Source organism: Lissotriton helveticus, chromosome 3_1 (assembly GCF_964261635.1).
Source record: "Lissotriton helveticus chromosome 3_1, aLisHel1.1, whole genome shotgun sequence".
Taxonomy (NCBI): Eukaryota; Metazoa; Chordata; class Amphibia; order Caudata; family Salamandridae; genus Lissotriton; species Lissotriton helveticus.
The window spans coordinates 163,629,420-163,650,449 of NC_136061.1; the positions used below are offsets into that span (position 1 = coordinate 163,629,420).

The 21,030-nt window shown below is 43.5% G+C and overlaps 1 protein-coding gene across 2 annotated transcripts in view; it reads left to right on the forward strand.

Annotated features, from left to right (window-relative positions):
* Window positions 1-591: 591 nt before the first annotated feature.
* The window catches only part of RABGEF1 (RAB guanine nucleotide exchange factor 1), a 351,066-nt gene continuing 330,627 nt past the window's right edge, over window positions 592-21,030 (forward strand). The window contains exon 1 of one of the 2 annotated variants that reach the window (XM_078679474.1): window positions 592-771. The gene's annotated coding sequence lies outside the window, so the exon portion shown is untranslated. The remainder of the gene's footprint in view (window positions 772-21,030) is intronic. The other variant, XM_078679473.1, reaches the window with a different exon arrangement.

Here is a 21,030-nt window from a genome sequence, read left to right on the forward strand (position 1 = left end):
CGTATGTAACGTAACGTTTGCTTTTGCAATCTGTTGTTCGTGTAATGTTCTTAGTTTGTATCATTTCTGTTTCTATTGTGAAGCGCTCTGACGCCTTCGGGTAAAGTCCGCGCTATATAAAATTGCATAAATAAATAAATTAAATAAATAAATAAAAACAGGGCGACTACATTTGAGCACTTCTGAAACTTTCAAAATATTATATGAATTCACATCAGACAAGTTCAAGTTACCTGCGAGCAACAATTAAGTAATATTTTCTAAACGGATCTTCAACGGTTGAGTCTTTTAATTTATCAGTAGCAAAATGCCATTCTCATTGCTGAAACTTTAGAATTCCGCCTTGTAGCAACATAAACTACCACATGATGGCGCTGCGATTGAGTACACTACTAGCTACTGGTATTACAAGGTAGAAGAATTGGGCCGGTTCGTAGGCGGCTGGGCCATAACCCCGGGGCAGCGGAAGTCTTTTCCGGGGTGGCCTTACCCGGAGCACCAAAGAGGTCTCTTCCGGTGCAGCATCAGGGCCGGACTCTTCAGGGATGGATCGGACGTCTGGTTTCGGGGCGGGTCAATGTGTTTTTTAGCCAATCGCAAGGCTTACTGGGAAGTACAGCCGCAAAGGTCCTCCTAGTACCGCTCCTTCGGCTGTCAGTTGATTTAAAAACAGCTTTCGGACAGTCTTCTATCGGCTTTAGTTATTAACGTCAGTAAAGGTCTTAATCAAAGGAGACAGTCGGATGTTCACGATCCGTCCAGAGACGGGAGGTAGGTCTCACGGTCTGATTCGGCAGGGTTGGTTGTGGGCTATACAGTATTGGAGGGTCCCTGTTCATTGGCTGCCTAACAACCGTGTCAATAGAATAATAATCTACCTTAATTTACGTCCCACTCTCGGTCTGTACTTTCCCCATTTTCAGCCGTGCCCTCTTCCCTATGTTGGATCAACCTGTAAACTGTGCATGTTGAGTTTCCTTGTGTTTCAACCCTCATTTGTTATGTCACCCTCCACTGGGCTGTCCTGTCTCCTCCATCAGTGTGTTCCGTGCCCCCTCTCCTGGTATATTGTGTCCCTCCCCTGGAGTGTAGCGCACCTCTCTACTAGACTGCACTGTGCTCTGTCAGTGGCAAATTGAGAAATGAAGGTGGCCTGGAAAAATGCATTTGGCACCCTATAACCGTATGTTTTCGTCTTAAATATGCTTAGCGTTAACAGGTGCGCGTCATTGTTTACTTTTATTTCCATTAGCGCATTGCCGCTTTCTTTTTCGATCATGTGTGGACACACTGATGACTCATTTGTAGACGTATCACAAGGAGCATACTGTTAACGGGAGATTTAATCGCTGCTTACTGATCAGTTGCATGCATATAAATCCACTAGGGTGCAACTAGACCCGAACTACGGTGGGCAGGCCAAGACTTCCAGCAAGGGCCAGCTCGAGCGCTGGTGGTAGGTGTTACTACAGTCTTTTTCAGCGCTCTCTTCCCCCATGACCTCCCCCTTCATGAATTCCTACTCTACTCCAATATCTGTCCATAGCCTCTCTCTAACGTACATTGTTTATTTATAATGCTATTCATAGTTCAATCACACTCAGTTATGTGATCTGCATGGTACACATTCTTTGCAGCAGGCACATTAACCCTCTGTACTACTTTACAATGAGCGAAAACTGCCAGTAGACAAAATTCAAAACTCCCAGTAGTACGAACATGAATCACCAAAGTTATCTTGACATTTTTATTGTTGCCTGAAAACTACCTGATTCACAAGGAAGTTCATGTGCTTTTACACCCAACATTATTTTTAAACACGTTGCCCCCACCAAAGTCAACGCCAGGTGCGGCTGCACCAGTTGCTTTGTACTAAAGTCTGCCCTGCACCCAGCAATAGGGCATGACGAGCCTTTTCAGAAAAGGGGCAGCTAGCAAGTACTGAGGGTGGTGAGACACAAAAAAAGACACTTGCCTTCCTGCGCTGCTCGACGTGTTCCTCCTTCTGTGAAGGCAGGCTCCAATGCGGGACCTAGCCAACGTCCCTAACCAATCCTGGTGTTGCTCTCACCAGCTAGAGAGCAGTCTCACTCAGCGCTCTCAAGATCACTGGCGGACAGCGCTTTCTTTCACCCAGCTGTCTAAGACTGAGAAGTTTAAAATGTGCATGCCTTGCTGGCCGTCACAAGAGAGCCGACCTAAGAGACGTGCATTTTAAAGGGCACAGCTCCCTGCTGCCACTCTCCAGCACTGGCCCTTCCCTGTCCTGCCACTTAGTTCGGCATGGGTCGTTTGCGGGAAAATAAAATGGTAATAAAATTTATTACCATTTTATTTTTCTTCTCTGGCCTGGGGCTTTTCTTTGTGGGGCGACACTCCTCCGCTCAAACGGAGGAGCTGCGCCTCCGCTCAAACGGAGGAGCTGCCCCTGGAGAGCTAACCTCATACCCAGAGTAGACTTCTCCCCTGAGCTTTTTCTGAAACTTTTGGAAGAACATTTTTTAAAACACTGCAGACCTTTATAGGGCATTCATGAAATAATCCAGTACTTTCATAGTGCACTTAGGAAGCCTGGCCTTTCCTATGAGTTGATCTCATATTTTCCAAATGTCTGAAGTCAGAAATTACTTTCACTATGCCAAAGTCATCATTTCTGCATAGTTGAGCCCCTAATGACAAGGAGCACATTCGATATGACAGTGCTAGAAATTTACCATGGATACTTTAGCCACAGCCATGGGAATCTCTAAAAATGACTTCCGATATACAAGGGTCTGCATTTTGCCATTGATGCTCCCTATAAAATGAGTACAGGAAATCTTATGACAAGTTACCTCCAATATCAGTTCAAACATTTTGCTATGGATCCACCTCATATACTAAGAATTACATGCATTTTGTCTGGGCCTTCGGCCAGGTATGGTGGCGCGTATTCTGTGTCCCTGCCACTGGGTATGACTGGGCTAGTTTTTCTCAGACAGTTCGAGACCCCCACAGCCTATGATGGGGTCTTAATAGAAGCATTTGATAGCCTGCAGTTTGCCATAGCCTCCCATCCATGTGCTATTAGTTCCCTTGTCCATCATGGCATCAATTCAGGATGAAGGGTGGAGGAAATAAATAATGTGCTGGTCCTGCCACAAACTTTCAGTCTCCTCATTAGGGTTGCCTGCTGACCGGATTTCTACCAGCATCGCCAGTATTTCGATGTCCCAGCCAGTACAAAAATAAGCAAAATGACCTAAAGCTAAACTTTGCACTTTTTTGTGCATACTTCAAACAACAAATATAAATATAACTTTTAAATGTGTTCTAGGGCTGCATTAATGATCCCTGACTAATAATTAAAGGAAACAAGGACAGAAAAGTCATATTACAGATGAATCAGGCCTATTTATTGTCAAGGCGAGGCCTTTGCAGCCTCTTTAACCAATAAATGCGTGGTATTTTTGGGCAGGTGGCAACCTACTCGCGAGATGCCTTTTCACTAAATGCATTCTCCCGCTGTGGCAGTAAAAATAAAATATAAATGTAAGGAATAGGTAGAGTGGGGACCCACGGGGTACTGGAACTAGTCAAAAAACCAGAAAACCTGGCCTTGTTAATCAGTTCACAAAAGGTATGTAGATCGTCTCTTAAAGACATGTGAAAAACTAGGGTGTGGCTTAGATAAGACTCCAGACACTGCCCAGCCGATGCCACGGCAGCTCAATCTAAGACTCACGACAGGGAGGTGGGGGGTTAAAGCCCTTTTAGTCCTATGGGCGTTGTGCGCCTGAGATCCACAGAACTTGGGTTGGGTTGCCGGATGACACCAGGACTACTATACCCTAGTCTTTTATTTAACAACCCAGTTGAGTCTGGAAGTTGCAGTCATGTCTCCCACGTAGTGAACTGAAGTACCCAATTGCATTGGGAATTATATGAACGCATAATGCTGGAGCACTGTGTCTTGGTGACACGAGGTAATCTGGTAACTGGTACTCCAAAACAAACTGGACATTCTCTGCTTACCGCAGCTAAGGTTAGTTATGTTGCACTGAATTTCTCGATGGTTGCCGTGTCGAGCATTAAATGGCTTTCAAACTGCGTGCAAAAAAAAAAAAATATTGAGGGTTCTCGTTAGTCCTTTTCTGATGCACTTGATTGTTCACAGGTGGTGGTAGTTGTGCAATATACTGTGCAAGTTGGAATCGCATGCAAAACTGGTTAGCAGACATTATTCCCTTTTTCCACACCTGTCTAAATAGAGGGCAAATAATACCTGGATCAAAGTGCACATGTTCTAATAATGCAATACAATTATTATGTTTGCAGCAAAAACAAATGTAAGTGGACATGTACTTCTATATTTTTAAATTCTATGCATTTGCTGTTCTGTTCCATAGTTAGGTCAGCATTGTGTGCAGTTACAGCACCACTTGTGAACAGCTTCTAATAGTTCGTCAAGAAACATTTAAAATTTCACATCCAAAATTATACTCTGACACCATATATGGCCACACTTGCATACAGGGGTGCATGCTCGGCAACCAAGGATGGATGGTACATTCTGTGACTGAATATGAAGTTTACACCCTTGATTGTCACTTGTGCGATGTCCCCAAAAAATTAGATTGATCCCTCCCATGGTCCGCATTTAAGCCATGTTATAACAATGCTGGCTAAGTGTGAGTTCACCATCAACAACCCCGTAGCTTTCCTCTCCCGAATAAAGTACCAGTTCGACTTTACACCCAGCCGATCACTAACGGTGCGAGCTTCCACTAGCATTTCACTTAGAGTATTAGCCTGTTCCCACCTTTTGATTGAGAGTGTATGCTTTGTCATCGCTTCCAGTCAATGGTATCTCTATCTAAAGTTCCCTGATAATCTATTATGCTGTTTCCAGTAGTACTGTGTCAGCTGTATCAATCCCATCATCCAAGTGTCTTACAAGGCGAAATAGAACTCTACCCTTGTGACACTACCTGTTTAGTGTCTTGTCAAGGCTGCATGACTCCAGAAATGAAATGAAAACTTGTGCAGCATGCTATCTGTAATACATGTACCAGCCACTATGGCTCCATGTATGTATGACACCCTAACATAACCAAGTGGTATGAAATTCCTCAGACTCAACTGACAGTGGTGTCGTTGCTCAGTACTCAGTTTAAACTTAGAGGAGCTTTTGCAACCCTTTTTTTTCTTTTAGAAGTTTAAACGGTCTAGTCTTTTTGCCTGTGAGAAAATAGTGCAAAAAGCAATGGAAAGCACAGCAACATACGTATGTGGTTTTTGTCTTCATTGTGTTTCTGTTAGGCAGCAAATATTCAAACTTTCGTTTCTTATGAACTGTGAAAAATGCAGTGCAAATGTTTCCAGAATATGTATGTGGCCTTTTAAGTTATGCTTCTCGTAAACCGCTCCTCTTCCGATTACCTAATTCGCTGACGTGTTGACTTAGTTTACTTTTTGTCATATTTTGCAGAAAATCAGCTTGACTTGTTCATATATTTCTATTACTCAATACTTGTTATTTTATAGTTTAGGATGGTGGCCTGAGTATTGATGATAAACTGACTGACTTTGCACAAAAACAAACATCCACTTTTAGAGGCTTTTTCTAATAAAAACACACCAGTACACATAAGGATACATACAGCCACTCACATATTATATGTTAAAAGTACTATCACTCGGTAGTAGTGCACATAGTGTACTAATTTAACTTTTGCAGTGGGTTATATTTTTAACACCCATAAACTCTTAAAAACACTTACAGTCACTTGATGATGTCATCAGTGATGTTATTAGAGATCTCATCAGTGCTCTCACTGACCTTGTCATGAGTGATGTATTATGTGAGGTTATAAGCAGTGCATTGCGGGGCGTTTATTATAGTTAGCTAAGGTAACTATAAGTGTTCAATTTCACTGGTTTTGCACATTATAGTTAGGCTGGAGGTAACAGGAGGGCTTGTTGGCTCCCAAGGAGACTCTGGGAGCCAACCAGTTGGGCGCCAGAAGGCGCATTTGCAGAGTGGTGGTGAAAGGGGGCGGGGCCTCTCCGACTTACTTGTTTTTTACTTTTCAAACTTTTTATTTATTTATTCGGCAGGGGGACTATGTGCCCCCACTTCCCTGACTCCAATTTGGCATTGAGGCCCCTTCACATTGGGCCGTGCCTATTTTTGAATTGGTGAGGTGGGCTGCATGGTCCCCCTCCTCAGGCCGATTTTCAGCCATGGTTACCCCATCACCCGGGGCCCGGCCTTTTATTTTAATAAATAATGAGAGACGAGCCACAAGGTCCCCCTCACAGGGCTAGTTTTGTCCCCAGGGACCCAATCCCCCGGGCTGCCAGCCGCCTGCAGGAACAGGCATTGCTTTGACACAGAGGAAGCTGGTAACCTACAACTCCCTCTCTTTCAAAGCAATTGTGCTCTGCTTTGAGCAAGCAAGAGCAAAATGCTCATGCTTGCTCAAAGTGGAGCACAGTTTGCCAAGGCTTGGCGGAAGCGTTAACACTCCCACCATGCGACAGCATATAGCTATGTCCCGGGGGTGGGCAAATCAGGACATAGTAGGTGCCGGCCTTGGGGAGGTGGCAGCCCCTGGGGCTGCGTGAGAGTCCAAAAGCTCATGCCCCATTTGAAAAGAAATATGCCCCAGGGAGGTGGTGGCCCCTGGGGCAGCGGGAGAGGCCATACGACCTCCCCCCCCCCCCCCCCCCCCCATTAATGTTTATAAAGCACCCGGGAGGTGGTGGCCCCTACGGCATAATAAGCCCCAGGAGGGTGGGGCCCGTGCGCCCCCCCTCCTTTTTTGCATAATGCCATGGGACCTGGCCCACCCGGGGCCAATAATTAACGAAGTGCAGGAGCCCGCACTTTTTTTTTCCATTTTCATTTTTGGCAGGAGTCGTGCATCCAGAGCGACTCCTACTGACATTTTAAAAAAAAGGCTTCTTTGGCCGTGAAGGGTCACTGTGGGACCCCCCAAGAGGCCTAGGAGCTCAGGGTGTTTCGACCCTGCCCCCTTTTCTTTTTAAAAGTTTTTTATCTGTGCCTCTGTTCAAGCTGAGTCACAAGATGACTGCCAACACTCCCTGGTTTGAAGTTTTGTCAGCCAATCATATTTCAGCACAAGAGCTCGGGTGGGTTTGTGGATCCTCCTTATCCCCAGTTGTATATCTGAAAAACCATTAAATAAGCTCCGCAACTATGGAACAGATTTACACCATTTAACAAAAAGGGCACTTTCTGGACCAACAGATATCTTACTGCCAAATTTGGTGTCATTTTGTTAAGCAATTTGGGCTGTAGCTGTGTCTAAATCTTCCCAAGGAAGTTAACACGGGGAAATGCTTTTTGAGACCTCCCCCTTTTTCTAGGCCCCCGCTTGAAGGAGCACCACAATATTTTCAAGACAGCAGTTGAAGTGAGTGTTGAACTAGTTATGAACATTTCGCGAGGATTCATTAAACGACGCCAACGTTATTGGCAAATGAAAAAACACTCTTTCTATGGAAACTAGTTCTTCACTATAACTACCTACTTGCAACTGCCAGGAGGTAATATATGCGTGTACATATATATATATATATATGTGTGTGTGTGTGTGTGTGTGTGTGTGTGTGTGTATATATATATATGTATATATGTGTGTGTATATATACGTATATGTTTGTGTGTATATGTATGTATGTATATATATATATGTGTGTGTGTGTGTGTGTGTGTGTGTGTGTATATATGTATATATATATATATATATATATGTATATATATATATATATATATATATATATATCTGCAATACCTCGCAGCGCTCCACTCCTGTGAAATACGAGGCATGGACCAACTTGTTTGCAGCATACAGTTTATTCACCCAATAAACAGCTAGTCATGACGCGTTTCGGCCGTCCCTGCGGACTTGGTCACATGACAATGCAATATGCTCAGCCCATTTTAAAGTGCAAGTGCATCACATGCCTACATGGACATAGAGAAAATACTTTGTTTAAATACCATTACAGAGATCAAGTTCACTGTCTCATTTCTATCCGTATGAATACGAAAACCTAATTGCACAAAAGACAGTTAATAAATCACTTCCATTATGAATTGTTATGCTTTGGTCAACAGCAATATTTTGTTTCAATCACACTTCTGCTGCCAGCTTAAATGCTTGTTCCATATTCCAAAACATAATCCTTATGAACTATATCCATTTTGACATGTGTATTAAATTGAAAAAATTAACCACGTGCTCACCATAACGTGCATAAACTATAAATCTTTTTAAAAGAAACTAAAATTATTTTTTCTAATTCTTATGTTATAATAAGACTGCACAAGAAATGCATATATAAGCATGATATACATCACTTAACACTATAGACAGATCTTACCCAATAGTATTAATATTTCTAAATAGACACCTAAGTACATACTAGGTCTAACAAATAATTGTATGTTATTTAACGTTCAAGGAAGGATCCTCTTCTATGATAGTACTAAAGTGGCCCAGTGCAATAGTGCAATGTAATTAAAGTGACTCATGCTTATAAAAGATAATAAAACCACAAATAAATATCAGTTGTCAAAATATAGTTATACTGGTTCAGTTCATTGTCCAATGTTATAGTGGATATATTGAGGGGGAAATTCATACATATGATGGTAGTTTTAGGGGGATAGTTTCAAATAAATTCATACAGTATTTAATGTGACTGACCATATATCAAATTCAATTCATTTACACAAAACCATAATTGATGGCGAGGTAAAGGATATATGAATTAAAACCACATTGTAAAAACAAACCTATTTATAAGACTGAAATCGGTGACATGATTAAAACCAACTATCTAAAAAACATATGGATAAAATCTACCCTAATATTTAGAAGACGGCTGAAATCAATCATGGGTCATCAAATATAAATATTATGCACCTGTAATATATCTAAAAACTCTAATAGTTTAAAGGAAATAAATATGTTTCAATACAAAATTGTGCAAATATAGCAATTTGATATCCCAATATTCCTGTTTGTCTTAGCTACAATGTTGGACGATATATGCCTTCTCTTCCTATCCTACATTCCTTCTAGAGACCTCACATGTGGAAGATTATTGGCTCTTTCAATTATAAATATGTGTGAAGGTCTTCTGTAGTGTTCAGACCTCCAGGCCATTTGGAATCGAATTTCAGAATATAGCTTGTTTCAGTTCTTCGCATGCAGGCCTCCCTATCCCCTCCTCTTTTTGTTACTGGGATGGACTCAATTGCGTAATATTTTAGGCCTTGAGGTTTGCTGTTGTGCAATGCCTCAAAATGCCTCGCAACCGGATAGTTTTGATCTTTATTGGTTATAGCACGCAAATGCTGCAGGATTCTTTTATGAACCTGCAGCTTCGTGCTGCCTACATATTTCAGATGACACTCGCATTCCAGGATGTATACACAATATTCCGTTTTACATGTAAGCTGTTGCTCAATCTCCCTAGTCGCCTTAGGGATGACTGTGGTGTATTTTTTAGTGTTCACACCATGTTGACATGCTTTACATGTAAAGCATTTATATAACCCCCTACTGGTAGGCCGCCAGGGTTCTTTTCCAAGGACTTCCTGGCTTTTCTTTGTTAGAATTGTGCCCAGACGCATACCTTTACGATAGGTTATCGATGGATTGGCGGGCATCAAATCTCCAATAATGAGGTCATCTTGTATAAAATGCCAGTTTCGTCTGACTATACTCCTTAACTCCTTTTCGTGTTTGGAGTATGTTAGTACTAACCGGACTGGATTAGTATCTACACTCTGAATTGGACTTTTTTCGGATTGTATTTTAGGAGATCACTTCTGGCTTTTTGCCGTGATTTTCTGATGGCGGTTTCTACTGTTCTGGTACTATAACCTCTTTCCACAAATCTAAGTAGACTTTCTTGTTGCTTCATGATCATATCCTCATCATTACTACAAATACGGCGGATGCGGAGCATCTCACCATATGGTATTGATTTGATCAAGTGTTGTGGACGGCCACTCGTTGCATGTAATAGTGTTTCCCGCCGTCGGTTTTCTAAAAAGGGTAGTACTAAGATCATTGTTGGATAAAAAAACCTGCACATCTAAAAATTTCACCGATTCCTTGCTAATACTAGAAGTAAAATTCAAGTTAAGATCATTCACATTGATTTCCTGTATAAAATATAAAACACTATCTTCAGATCCATGCCACACTATAAAAAGGTCATCAATAAAACGAAGCAAAGAGACTATGTTGGATGTACAGTAGTGCATGTATTTACGCCTGAGGACCAGTTCCTCCCACCACCCCATAAAGAGGCAAGCATAACTTGGGGAGAAACTGGCCCCCATGGCTACACCCTGGACCTGTTGAAAGAATTGGCCATTAAACATAAAATAATTGTTCTCTAGACAGAATGATAGCATTTCCATTAGCATTTTCGTGTGGTGAGTAAGTTCCATAGGTCTTCTGCTTAGATAATATTCGCATGCTCGCAGCCATCCCTATGCTTGATGCAGGTATACAAAAAACTCACATCCAATGTCACTAAAAGAAAGTCTGATTTCCATTCGATCTCTTCTATTTTCCGCAGGAAATCACTTGTATCCTGGACATATGAGTTCAATGATTTCATGTGTGCCTGTAAAAAGTAATCAATGTATTTTGATACATTTTCCAGAGGCCCACCGCATGCCGCAATTATTGGTCTTCCTGGCGGTTCGGTAAGATTTTTATGGACCTTTGGTATAAAGTATATATAGGGGGTTAGTGGGTAATCCTTTTTGATGTACTTAAACTCATCCCCACTCAGCATACCTAATCCTTTCCAGGCTACCAAGTTTTTATAAAATTTTTGCTGCATCATCCTGTATTTTTGCGGATTGCTTCTTCTGTAACAATTGATATCATCCAACTGCCTATATGCTTCCTGAAGATAATTTTTAACTGGCCATAAGACGATGTTCCCACCTTTATCTGAATTGCGGATTACCAATTCTGCCTCCTGTAGTTTCTTCACCAATTGTTTCAATTTCCTCTCTTGGCTTGTGTATTTTTTCTCCTTTTCATTATTTACACGGGCCAGCCTTTTTATTTTCATCACCACTGCCTCACTGAAAGCGTCAAGCCCATCACGTGCTGCCAGGGGGATGTACTTCGATTTTGGCTTGAATGGAGTATTGGGTTTCCTTTGACCACTCAATGCCACTCTTTCTTGTGTCCCCATACTGTCCTCACTTTCCAGCTGGCACATATCATGGAAAAGGCCCATGTCACTTACTGTCAGTCCTTCGTTGCCCAATCCAGACTTTGGTGGCTCTATAGCTGTGTTTGTTGGTTTATTCAGAAACTGTTTTTTTAATTTCAATTGCCGTATATATTGGTAAATGTCTGCCCTTGTAGTTGTATAGCAAAAGTTTGATTCTGGGCAGAAACTTAGGCCTAGACTAAGGAGTTGTTCCTCTGCTGTGGTTAATTCAATTGAACTCAGGTTAATTATAGATTTAGATTTGATTGGTTCTATTACATGTAGTTCCTGAGTATTATCTCCAGTCTCTGTTTGTGGCTGATCAGCAGAGCTTACTGCCGTGGTTTGCGGGTGGCTCCCGACCCCGACCACGTTTGCTTTGATCTCCTTTGTTTTGCGGCAATGCGCCTGCCCTCCTACGTTGGGACTTTGTTGCACGGTTTTGCCCTTGAATCGTGACCTCAGGGTATCTTTTCTGCTGTCTTTTAAAATTTCCAATTCTTCCCCCAGTGTCAATGCAACTTTGCTTCTTGTTCTTGGTCCTTCATTGTCGGAACCACTTTCTACAGTGGAGCTATATACCACTGAATCATCATCTGTTGGTTGGGCTGCAGTTGTATTTTTTGTGCCGCGTTTGCTTGCTGTGGCCGCTCTTAAATTATCATAACGGCGCGCAAATGTGAATATCTGCCCGTTGGCATAGTCGTCTCTATCCCTCTTAAATTTATGAATTTTTCTGGTCTTTTTTTCTTCCTCCTTCGCCAATCTTGTTACCATATCATCCCTTAATTTGGTGATCTCTGGAGTTTCTTTCCCACCTATTTGTGTTTTAATTGTCTCCTCAAGGGCATCTATTTTCTTCTGTAGCTCATCCCCGTCGATCTTGGCAAACTGAACCAAAATCTGCATTAATCGGCATGACGAGTCTAGGTTACACTCACCCCATGCCACCATCATAAGGGGATTTGGCGATTCGTAGTTGGGGGCCAGCATTATGCGTAGCGCTCTAGGGACTCTCCCAACATCAAGGTATCTTTTTAATGAACGTGCCTCCCACCATTTTGATTGTTCATTGTGTTAGAGTTTTTCCGGCAATGCGCCTGCCCTCCTACGTTGGGACTTTGTTGCACGGTTTTGCCCTTGAATCGTGACCTCAGGGTATCTTTTCTGCTGTCTTTTAAAATTATCAATTCTTCCCCCAGTGTCAATGCAACTTTGCTTCTTGTTCTTGGTCCTTCATTGTCGGAACCACTTTCTACAGTGGAGCTATATACCACTGAATCATCATCTGTTGGTTGGGCTGCAGTTGTATTTTTTGTGCCGCGTTTGCTTGCTGTGGCCGCTCTTAAATTATCATAACGGCGCGCAAATGTGAATATCTGCCCGTTGGCATAGTCGTCTCTATCCCTCTTAAATTTATGAATTTTTCTGGTCTTACTTTTTTCTTCCTCCTTCGCCAATCTTGTTACCATATCATCCCTTAATTTGGTGATCTCTGGAGTTTCTTTCCCACCTATTTGTGTTTTAATTGTCTCCTCAAGGGCATCTATTTTCTTCTGTAGCTCATCCCCGTCGATCTTGGCAAACTGAACCAAAATCTGCATTAATCGGCGTGACGAGTCTAGGTTACACTCACCCCATGCCACCATCATAAGGGGATTTGGCGATTCGTAGTTGGGGGCCAGCATTATGCGTAGCCCTCTAGGGACTCTCCCAACATCAAGGTATCTTTTTAATGAACGTGCCTCCCACCATTTTGATTGTTCATTGTGTTAGAGTTTTTCCAACTCTTTGAAGGCAGTTCTGATGCTGCTAGGCTCCACCACGCTTGGTTCCCCTCCAACTCCTTTGTTAACATTAGTTTCATTCTCTATCTCATCAGAGAACATCTCTTGTGAGGCGAGCTCCCGGGCTCTTCGTGCATCGCCTGACATCACTGTTTATTGGGCTATACTATTTTGTGCTCGCTTGACACACGAAGACTGACTTAGTGTTCCGTTCTTAGGCGGCGTGTTGCCAACCTCATTTAACCTCCTTCAGCTTCTTGCCTAAACCTCCCCTCTCCAATCAGCCACACATGTACACATATAGCGCCCTTACCGCAGCCGCAGAATTGTTCTCATTAGCGCGTTGTTGGCCCCTTCGCCTGCTCACTCGAACGGCACCACAGGTTCCTTTTCCTTCGCGCACCGATTCTGCAAATCACTGGTCGCTGATTGCTTCCAGGTACTTCTCCACCCGCTTGTGACTGATTGGATGGCTTCGCTCCTTCCCTTAGATGGGATTTGAATGGTGCCCCCGGGGTCCCCGCCAAATTTCCACCAGCCGGCAGAAAACAACGAAGACTGGAGGCACGGTAGACTGCTTGCCGTGAAGCCTTCTTGTAGGGGAGGGGGTCCAGCACCGGCAACAGTCAAATGCCGGTAATTATCTGCAATACCTCGCAGCGCTCCACTCCTGTGAAATACGAGGCATGGACCAACTTGTTTGCAGCATACAGTTTATTCACCCAATAAACAGCTAGTCATGACGCGTTTCGGCCGTCCCTGCGGCCTTGGTCACATGACAATGCAATATGCTCAGCCCATTTTAAAGTGCAAGTGCATCACATGCCTACTTGGACATAGAGAAAATAGAGAGAAATACTATATATATATATATATATATATATATATATATAATATGTGTTTGTGTATATATGTGTGTGTATAGTGTGTGTCAGCGTGTTAAAACCTCTAAGTAAAATCAGGATGACAAATAAAACAGGCATTGCAGGGGGGTGACACCCCTCAAACACCCCTCCCTGAAGCTTTGCCCCGGCTCTTCGCTCAGAAGGTTCTCCGATGGCACAAACAATGTGTTCCCACCAAATGTTTGCCTAGCATTTTGATAGTACAAACTGCCCCTGTGCTCTTTGACCTTCCTGCTTTTCTTTCCTGAATGCATTCTCAGTCCATATTGTACTGTTTTCTCCGAAACTGTGTCTCTTCTCTGGGAATTTGCTACTCCTTAACTGTTGGTTGTATTTGCTGCCAATGTGACAAAGTCACTGTCATTGTCTGTCTAGCTTGAGGTATCTGTTGTAATGTCTCTTAATTCAAGTGGATATGAGTGTTGTCAAATAGAAACCCTGGCCTCCTTGCCAGATAAGTCGAGCTCTGCTATAACTGTGGCTGCATTGCTCCTGATTTTCAGATTGGGCCAGGGTTTTGTAATCTCTTTTAATTCGATTTAGCTGGTACTCTAGGAGCCCTTCATAGAAAGTGTAGGTTGGAGTTGTCAAGTTTCAGGTTGATGAGGTTGGAATTACTATTGATTGTATATCAAATGCTGAATAGTATAGTGTCAGGCCGTTTTTCCAAGATCTCAAGATGCCAATGGTAACTGAGCAGCTCTCTTGTGAGTAAATGTTGTCAACCACTTCCTACTGCGTTGGTAGAAGTGCATTGCTTGATGGATGCCAAGTATTCCTATTTGAACTTGACTCCCAATTCATTGATTTGCCAAGTAGTTGGGGATTACTTTAGGAGGTGATGAGATTTTGGAACTCAACTACTGGGTGACCCAAAAATGAGAACACACAATTAATGTTGCTGTTCAGTTAATGCTGCATATATGTGTTTGTGTGTTACTTAAAAAACTATAAAGCACCACCTGACCATAGTTTGGGGTTTCACAGTGGTAAGAAGCTATGTAGAAAAGCTGTTGGATTGTATGGGCAATTTTATTTTGTGGACTAGAGACGTTCTTGAAGCCTTTGTGTCTTAGCTCTTTACTCTGCACAATGTTTCTGTATGACTGTAGGTATAGAAAAAATGTTCAAAAAGTCATAAGATATGCTTGTCATTTGTCCTCGTTTTTCAATGGCATTTGGTCCTACAGAGTTTAATTGAGGGTGTTCAGCTAAGATTGCAGATATCTTTCCAAAAATCCCAAACTAGCCCCAAAAAAAGAACTGTAGTCCCTAACCTTCAAAATAGATGTTCTTGTTGGCAAAGGGAAACTAGTTCAGGGTATAGTTCTGTGTGTTCAGATAAGTGTGTGGGGTCGGGAGGGCGGGGGTGGGCACTTGGATCTGATGCCCAATAACAGAGGCATCAGACATCGTTTGTTAGGAGGGCACTTACAACTTCAGTTGGGCCAACACATCAGTGTTCTAGCAGGGGAGCAACTTGGTACCAATTAAAGGCTCTACATCTTGTAAACAAGACTTGTATAGTAGACTTACAGATCACTTCCATGTTGCACCATTTGTTGTTCGATGAAAGAACCTCCCACCCCTGTCTTATTGGGCATCCACTGTACCCATTGGGTCCTAATCACAACTAGAATAAGCTCCTGATTATGACTAAGGGCCTATGACACATTTAAGCAGCAGTATCTCAGGTACACTTAGTTTGTAAGGAGATTGCAGTTCCATGATCAGGGTATCCACCCCTTGACACCAGAACAACCCTAAGAATGTGTATTAAAAGGGAAATACTTTGTCCCTCTCCGTACAAAGTAGTGTGATCTAGGCTTCCTCGAAGGTAGTTTGGTCAAGTATCAATAAAAGGTTACCAGCAGGTGCAAATCCTTCAGTGGTCCAAACACCTCCTCAGCTGTCAGGTGACACAAGTGTCCTCTGGTTTGGTCACAGTTCTTACCTGGGTGCAAACTCCAAGCTTCGGGCCAACCTTAGTTCCTCGATCAGTCCTCCATGCTGCCCTAAATCAGATGTGGAATATTCTTGTTCTTCAGGGCTTGGGTGGAGTGCTTTGTTTATGCATCTCACAGCACAGGACTTGAACAGAATCTCCCTTTATGCGATTACTCCATTTTGTTTTTTTTTACTTTCCTTATACACCCTCACATTTTTTTATTCAGCTTTATGTTTTGACGTGTCTCTTTACAAGCTTGATAGATAAGTGTACTAATAAAATGTTCCCCTCCTGCTCTTTGTTCAGCTCCTAAATCACTGGACTGACTTGCTACATTTTAACAGGCTTGGCATCTGGCAATGCAAGGCACCACATACCGCCAAAAAACAATTGGAATCTACTGTACTGGCAGGCTTTCTGGTTAATAGCATATCAAATTAAGTGTGGAGAAGCAAGACGAGTTGTCCCCTCCATGGAAATTAGCCATGATCTGATTACAGAGTTACACACACTTTTTTTTTCTCTGTGTCAAGCCTTGAAAGAAAAGAGATTTTTAAGTATGGCAGTATTACAAGGTAACCGTGGGGACTGGGCCATCAGTGCACTCAAGCCCGACAAATATAGATTTGACTAAATCTGCATTTTAATGTGGTTCCCATTAGTGATAGTAATACAAGCCCACACTACAGTATAGCTTTGGTACTCAAATTGCGTTTCTAAAAGTGAGACAACAATATATTACAGGGAAATTGAAGTACCTTAAAGGACTGGACTATAAAATAAGCTCAGTTTGCCAAATTCGTACTGGACTTTTTTGAGAACAGAAATCAAATTCCTTCTCCTGGATAGACCTGTTTCCCAACTGGTGTCGCAGAGTTTATTTGGAAGTCCTGTCTGATGAAAGTTCTGGCACTGGATGGACCGATGGGCCGATATCAATAACCTGCCAGCACTCAGAAACCAGGCATGTTAGTGTTTGAGAAAGGTGCCCCATGGGTCTCTGTAGAGACTGCCCTGGAGCTCCACTACCATGGGTGGCTTGGCTACCATGGTTTGGGGCCTCATCCAAAGTTGTCTAAATGGCGGCCGTAGTGGGTTCCATGTTTGTTTGAACCAACAAGGGTATGGGCTTGTGTTTGCGATGCTTGGAGGAATGCATGACACAGACACCTCCTCTGTGTGCTCTAGGATTTCAGGATGCTATACTGCAATGGTAAAGTGACAGAGAGTCATTGTTGTGCTTTGCTGTCTGACTGCGCAAAAGTGTATGGGAGCAGAACCCTGTCATGTTTGCCTTAAGGTTTCATGATGTTAAATTCTTTGGCTGAGAGAGTGAGTGAGAATCAGTACTGTCTGAGGGAGAGGAATGATTTCAGGAGCAATGATCCTTGCCCCCTTTTACTCTAGGATGTGGGATCCTTTACTGTTTGAGGAGAGTGACTTAGAGACTGAGCTCAGTGCATTGCAGAGGGAGTGAATGAGTGATTGGATTTTGTGTCTGTGGGGTGCCTAGTAATAAACCGAAAAGTAGACAGCAGTGCTTGACTGATGGAGCACAGCAGTGCTTGACTGATGGAGCACAGCAGTGCTTGACTGATGGAGCACAGCAGTGCTTGACTGATGGAGCACAGCAGTGCTTGACTGATGGAGCACAGCAGAGCTTGACTGATGGAGCAGAGCAGTGCTTGACTGATGGAGCAGAGCAGTGCTTGACGGATGGAGCACAGCAGTGCTTGACAGATGGAGCACAGGGATTTCACAACCAAACCTACCAATAATGGACTATTTCTCCAAGCCACAAGAGCAGAAGATCTGCCTCCAATTCTATCTGTGCCACTTTGAAGATTTACCAATTGGTCACTTGCAGTTGGGAGTTCTTGAATAGGGCAATAGGAACAAGGGGCACACATTTAAGACTGTAGCTTTCTCTGTGCCATTTGCCCACACAGTGTCTCATAACCACCCCAGTTAAAATCAATAACCTGCACAACTGCGGCAGTTAAAATGATTTAATTGATCTATCGCATCTATTCTGTCTAGGCCTTGCTCATGAGCCCACTGAAAATATATATCAGAAATAATGCACTAGGCATGTATGAAGTCAGAGCTCCAAAACACTAAGGAGGGGGGAATTAAATAAAAGATCTGAGTGTTTAAATGATGTCCTCGAGTTCAGTACCCTTGAGTTCAATCCTGTCTTCCTGTATTAACGCTTTGTGTTATTCTGAGCAGGCAACCCTAGCTTCTTCTACTAATGATTCCATGACCCAACCAACATGTCCTTTAATACGAATTGATAATTGGAATCCAGGATCCAGCCAACCTGTCTTCTTAGCAATCTAAGGGACACTGGTGGAAAACCAGGGACAGTCCCATTGTTTGCTTGTTTCGTAATCCTTGTTTTCTAGTCATTCACTGCAGGACACGTGAATCAGGTTGATTACTTAATCTACGTGATTTAGAAAGCACCAAAAGGGAAAAATATATAAGGATACACAGCAGCAAACATAACTAAATTGAGCTAAAAGAGATTGGTTTTAGACTCATTTTGAGACTGCCTTATTGAAAAAGGCGATACAAAAGGGGATGATGGACGGAGCGTTTGAACAAATCAAACACTCACCCCCAGTCAACTGATCTGGGTTTAATCCATCACCATTCTTTAGTTCACTCAGCCACCCCAGTTCAGACATAGCTATATGCAAATCAGTCTGACCCTGTGCCTTATGGGAACAGTCCAGCCCGAACTGCCAAGCCATGTCTTCCCTGGACCGGAAACAAGCATCCTGGGACCGGTTTCGGATTCATAATCCTCATCAGCCAGGCTATCTTGAATCCAGTGGCCAAGTGAACAAGGGACTCACATCTGAGTATACCCTGCCATACTTAGGGCGAACAAAGCGATACAAAAGGGGATGATGGACGGAGCGTTTGAACAAATCAAACACTCACCCCCAGTCAACTGATCTGGGTTTAATCCATCACCATTCTTTAGTTCACTCAGCCACCCCAGTTCAGACATAGCTATATGCAAATCAGTCTGACCCTGTGCCTTATGGGAACAGTCCAGCCCGAACTGCCAAGCCATGTCTTCCCTGGACCGGAAACAAGCATCCTGGGACCGGTTTCGGATTCATAATCCTCATCAGCCAGGCTATCTTGAATCCAGTGGCCAAGTGAACAAGGGACTCACATCTGAGTATACCCTGCCATACTTAGGGCGAACAAAGCGATACAAAAGGGGATGATGGACGGAGCGTTTGAACAAATCAAACACTCACCCCCAGTCAACTGATCTGGGTTTAATCCATCACCATTCTTTAGTTCACTCAGCCACCCCAGTTCAGACATAGCTATATGCAAATCAGTCTGACCCTGTGCCTTATGGGAACAGTCCAGCCCGAACTGCCAAGCCATGTCTTCCCTGGACCGTAAACAAGCATCCTGGGACCGGTTTCGGATTCATAATCCTCATCAGCCAGGCTATCTTGAATCCAGTGGCCAAGTGAACAAGGGACTCACATCTGAGTATACCCTGCCATACTTAGGGCGAACAAAGCGATACAAAAGGGGATGATGGACGGAGCGTTTGAACAAATCAAACACTCACCCCCAGTCAACTGATCTGGGTTTAATCCATCACCATTCTTTAGTTCACTCAGCCACCCCAGTTCAGACATAGCTATATGCAAATCAGTCTGACCCTGTGCCTTATGGGAACAGTCCAGCCCGAACTGCCAAGCCATGTCTTCCCTGGACCGGAAACAAGCATCCTGGGACCGGTTTCGGATTCATAATCCTCATCAGCCAGGCTATCTTGAATCCAGTGGCCAAGTGAACAAGGGACTCACATCTGAGTATACCCTGCCATACTTAGGGCGAACAAAGCGATACAAAAGGGGATGATGGACGGAGCGTTTGAACAAATCAAACACTCACCCCCAGTCAACTGATCTGGGTTTAATCCATCACCATTCTTTAGTTCACTCAGCCACCCCAGTTCAGACATAGCTATATGCAAATCAGTCTGACCCTGTGCCTTATGGGAACAGTCCAGCCCGAACTGCCAAGCCATGTCTTCCCTGGACCGGAAACAAGCATCCTGGGACCGGTTTCGGATTCATAATCCTCATCAGCCAGGTTATCTTGAATCCAGTGGCCAAGTGAACAAGGGACTCACATCTGAGTATACCCTGCCATACTTAGGGCGAACAAAGCGATACAAAAGGGGATGATGGACGGAGCGTTTGAACAAATCAAACACTCACCCCCAGTCAACTGATCTGGGTTTAATCCATCACCATTCTTTAGTTCACTCAGCCACCCCAGTTCAGACATAGCTATATGCAAATCAGTCTGACCTTGTGCCTTATGGGAACAGTCCAGCCCGAACTGCCAAGCCATGTCTTCCCTGGACCGGAAACAAGCATCCTGGGACCGGTTTCGGATTCATAATCCTCATCAGCCAGGCTATCTTGAATCCAGTGGCCAAGTGAACAAGGGACTCACATCTGAGTATACCCTGCCATACTTAGGGCGAACAAAGCGATACAAAAGGGGATGATGGACGGAGCGTTTGAACAAATCAAACACTCACCCCCAGTCAACTGATCTGGGTTTAATCCATCACCATTCTTTAGTTCACTCAGCCACCCCAGTTCAGACATAGCTATATGCAAATCAGTCTGACCCTGTGCTTTATGGGAACAGTCCAGCCCGAACTGCCAAGCCATGTCTTCCCTGGACCGGAAACAAGCATCCTGGGACCGGTTTCGGATTCATAATCCTCATCAGCCAGGCTATCTTGAATCCAGTGGCCAAGTGAACAAGGGACTCACATCTGAGTATACCCTGCCATACTTAGGGCGAACAAAGCGATACAAAAGGGGATGATGGACGGAGCGTTTGAACAAATCAAACACTCACCCCCAGTCAACTGATCTGGGTTTAATCCATCACCATTCTTTAGTTCACTCAGCCACCCCAGTTCAGACATAGCTATATGCAAATCAGTCTGACCCTGTGTCTTATGGGAACAGTCCAGCCCGAACTGCCAAGCCATGTCTTCCCTGGACCGGAAACAAGCATCCTGGGACCGGTTTCGGATTCATAATCCTCATCAGCC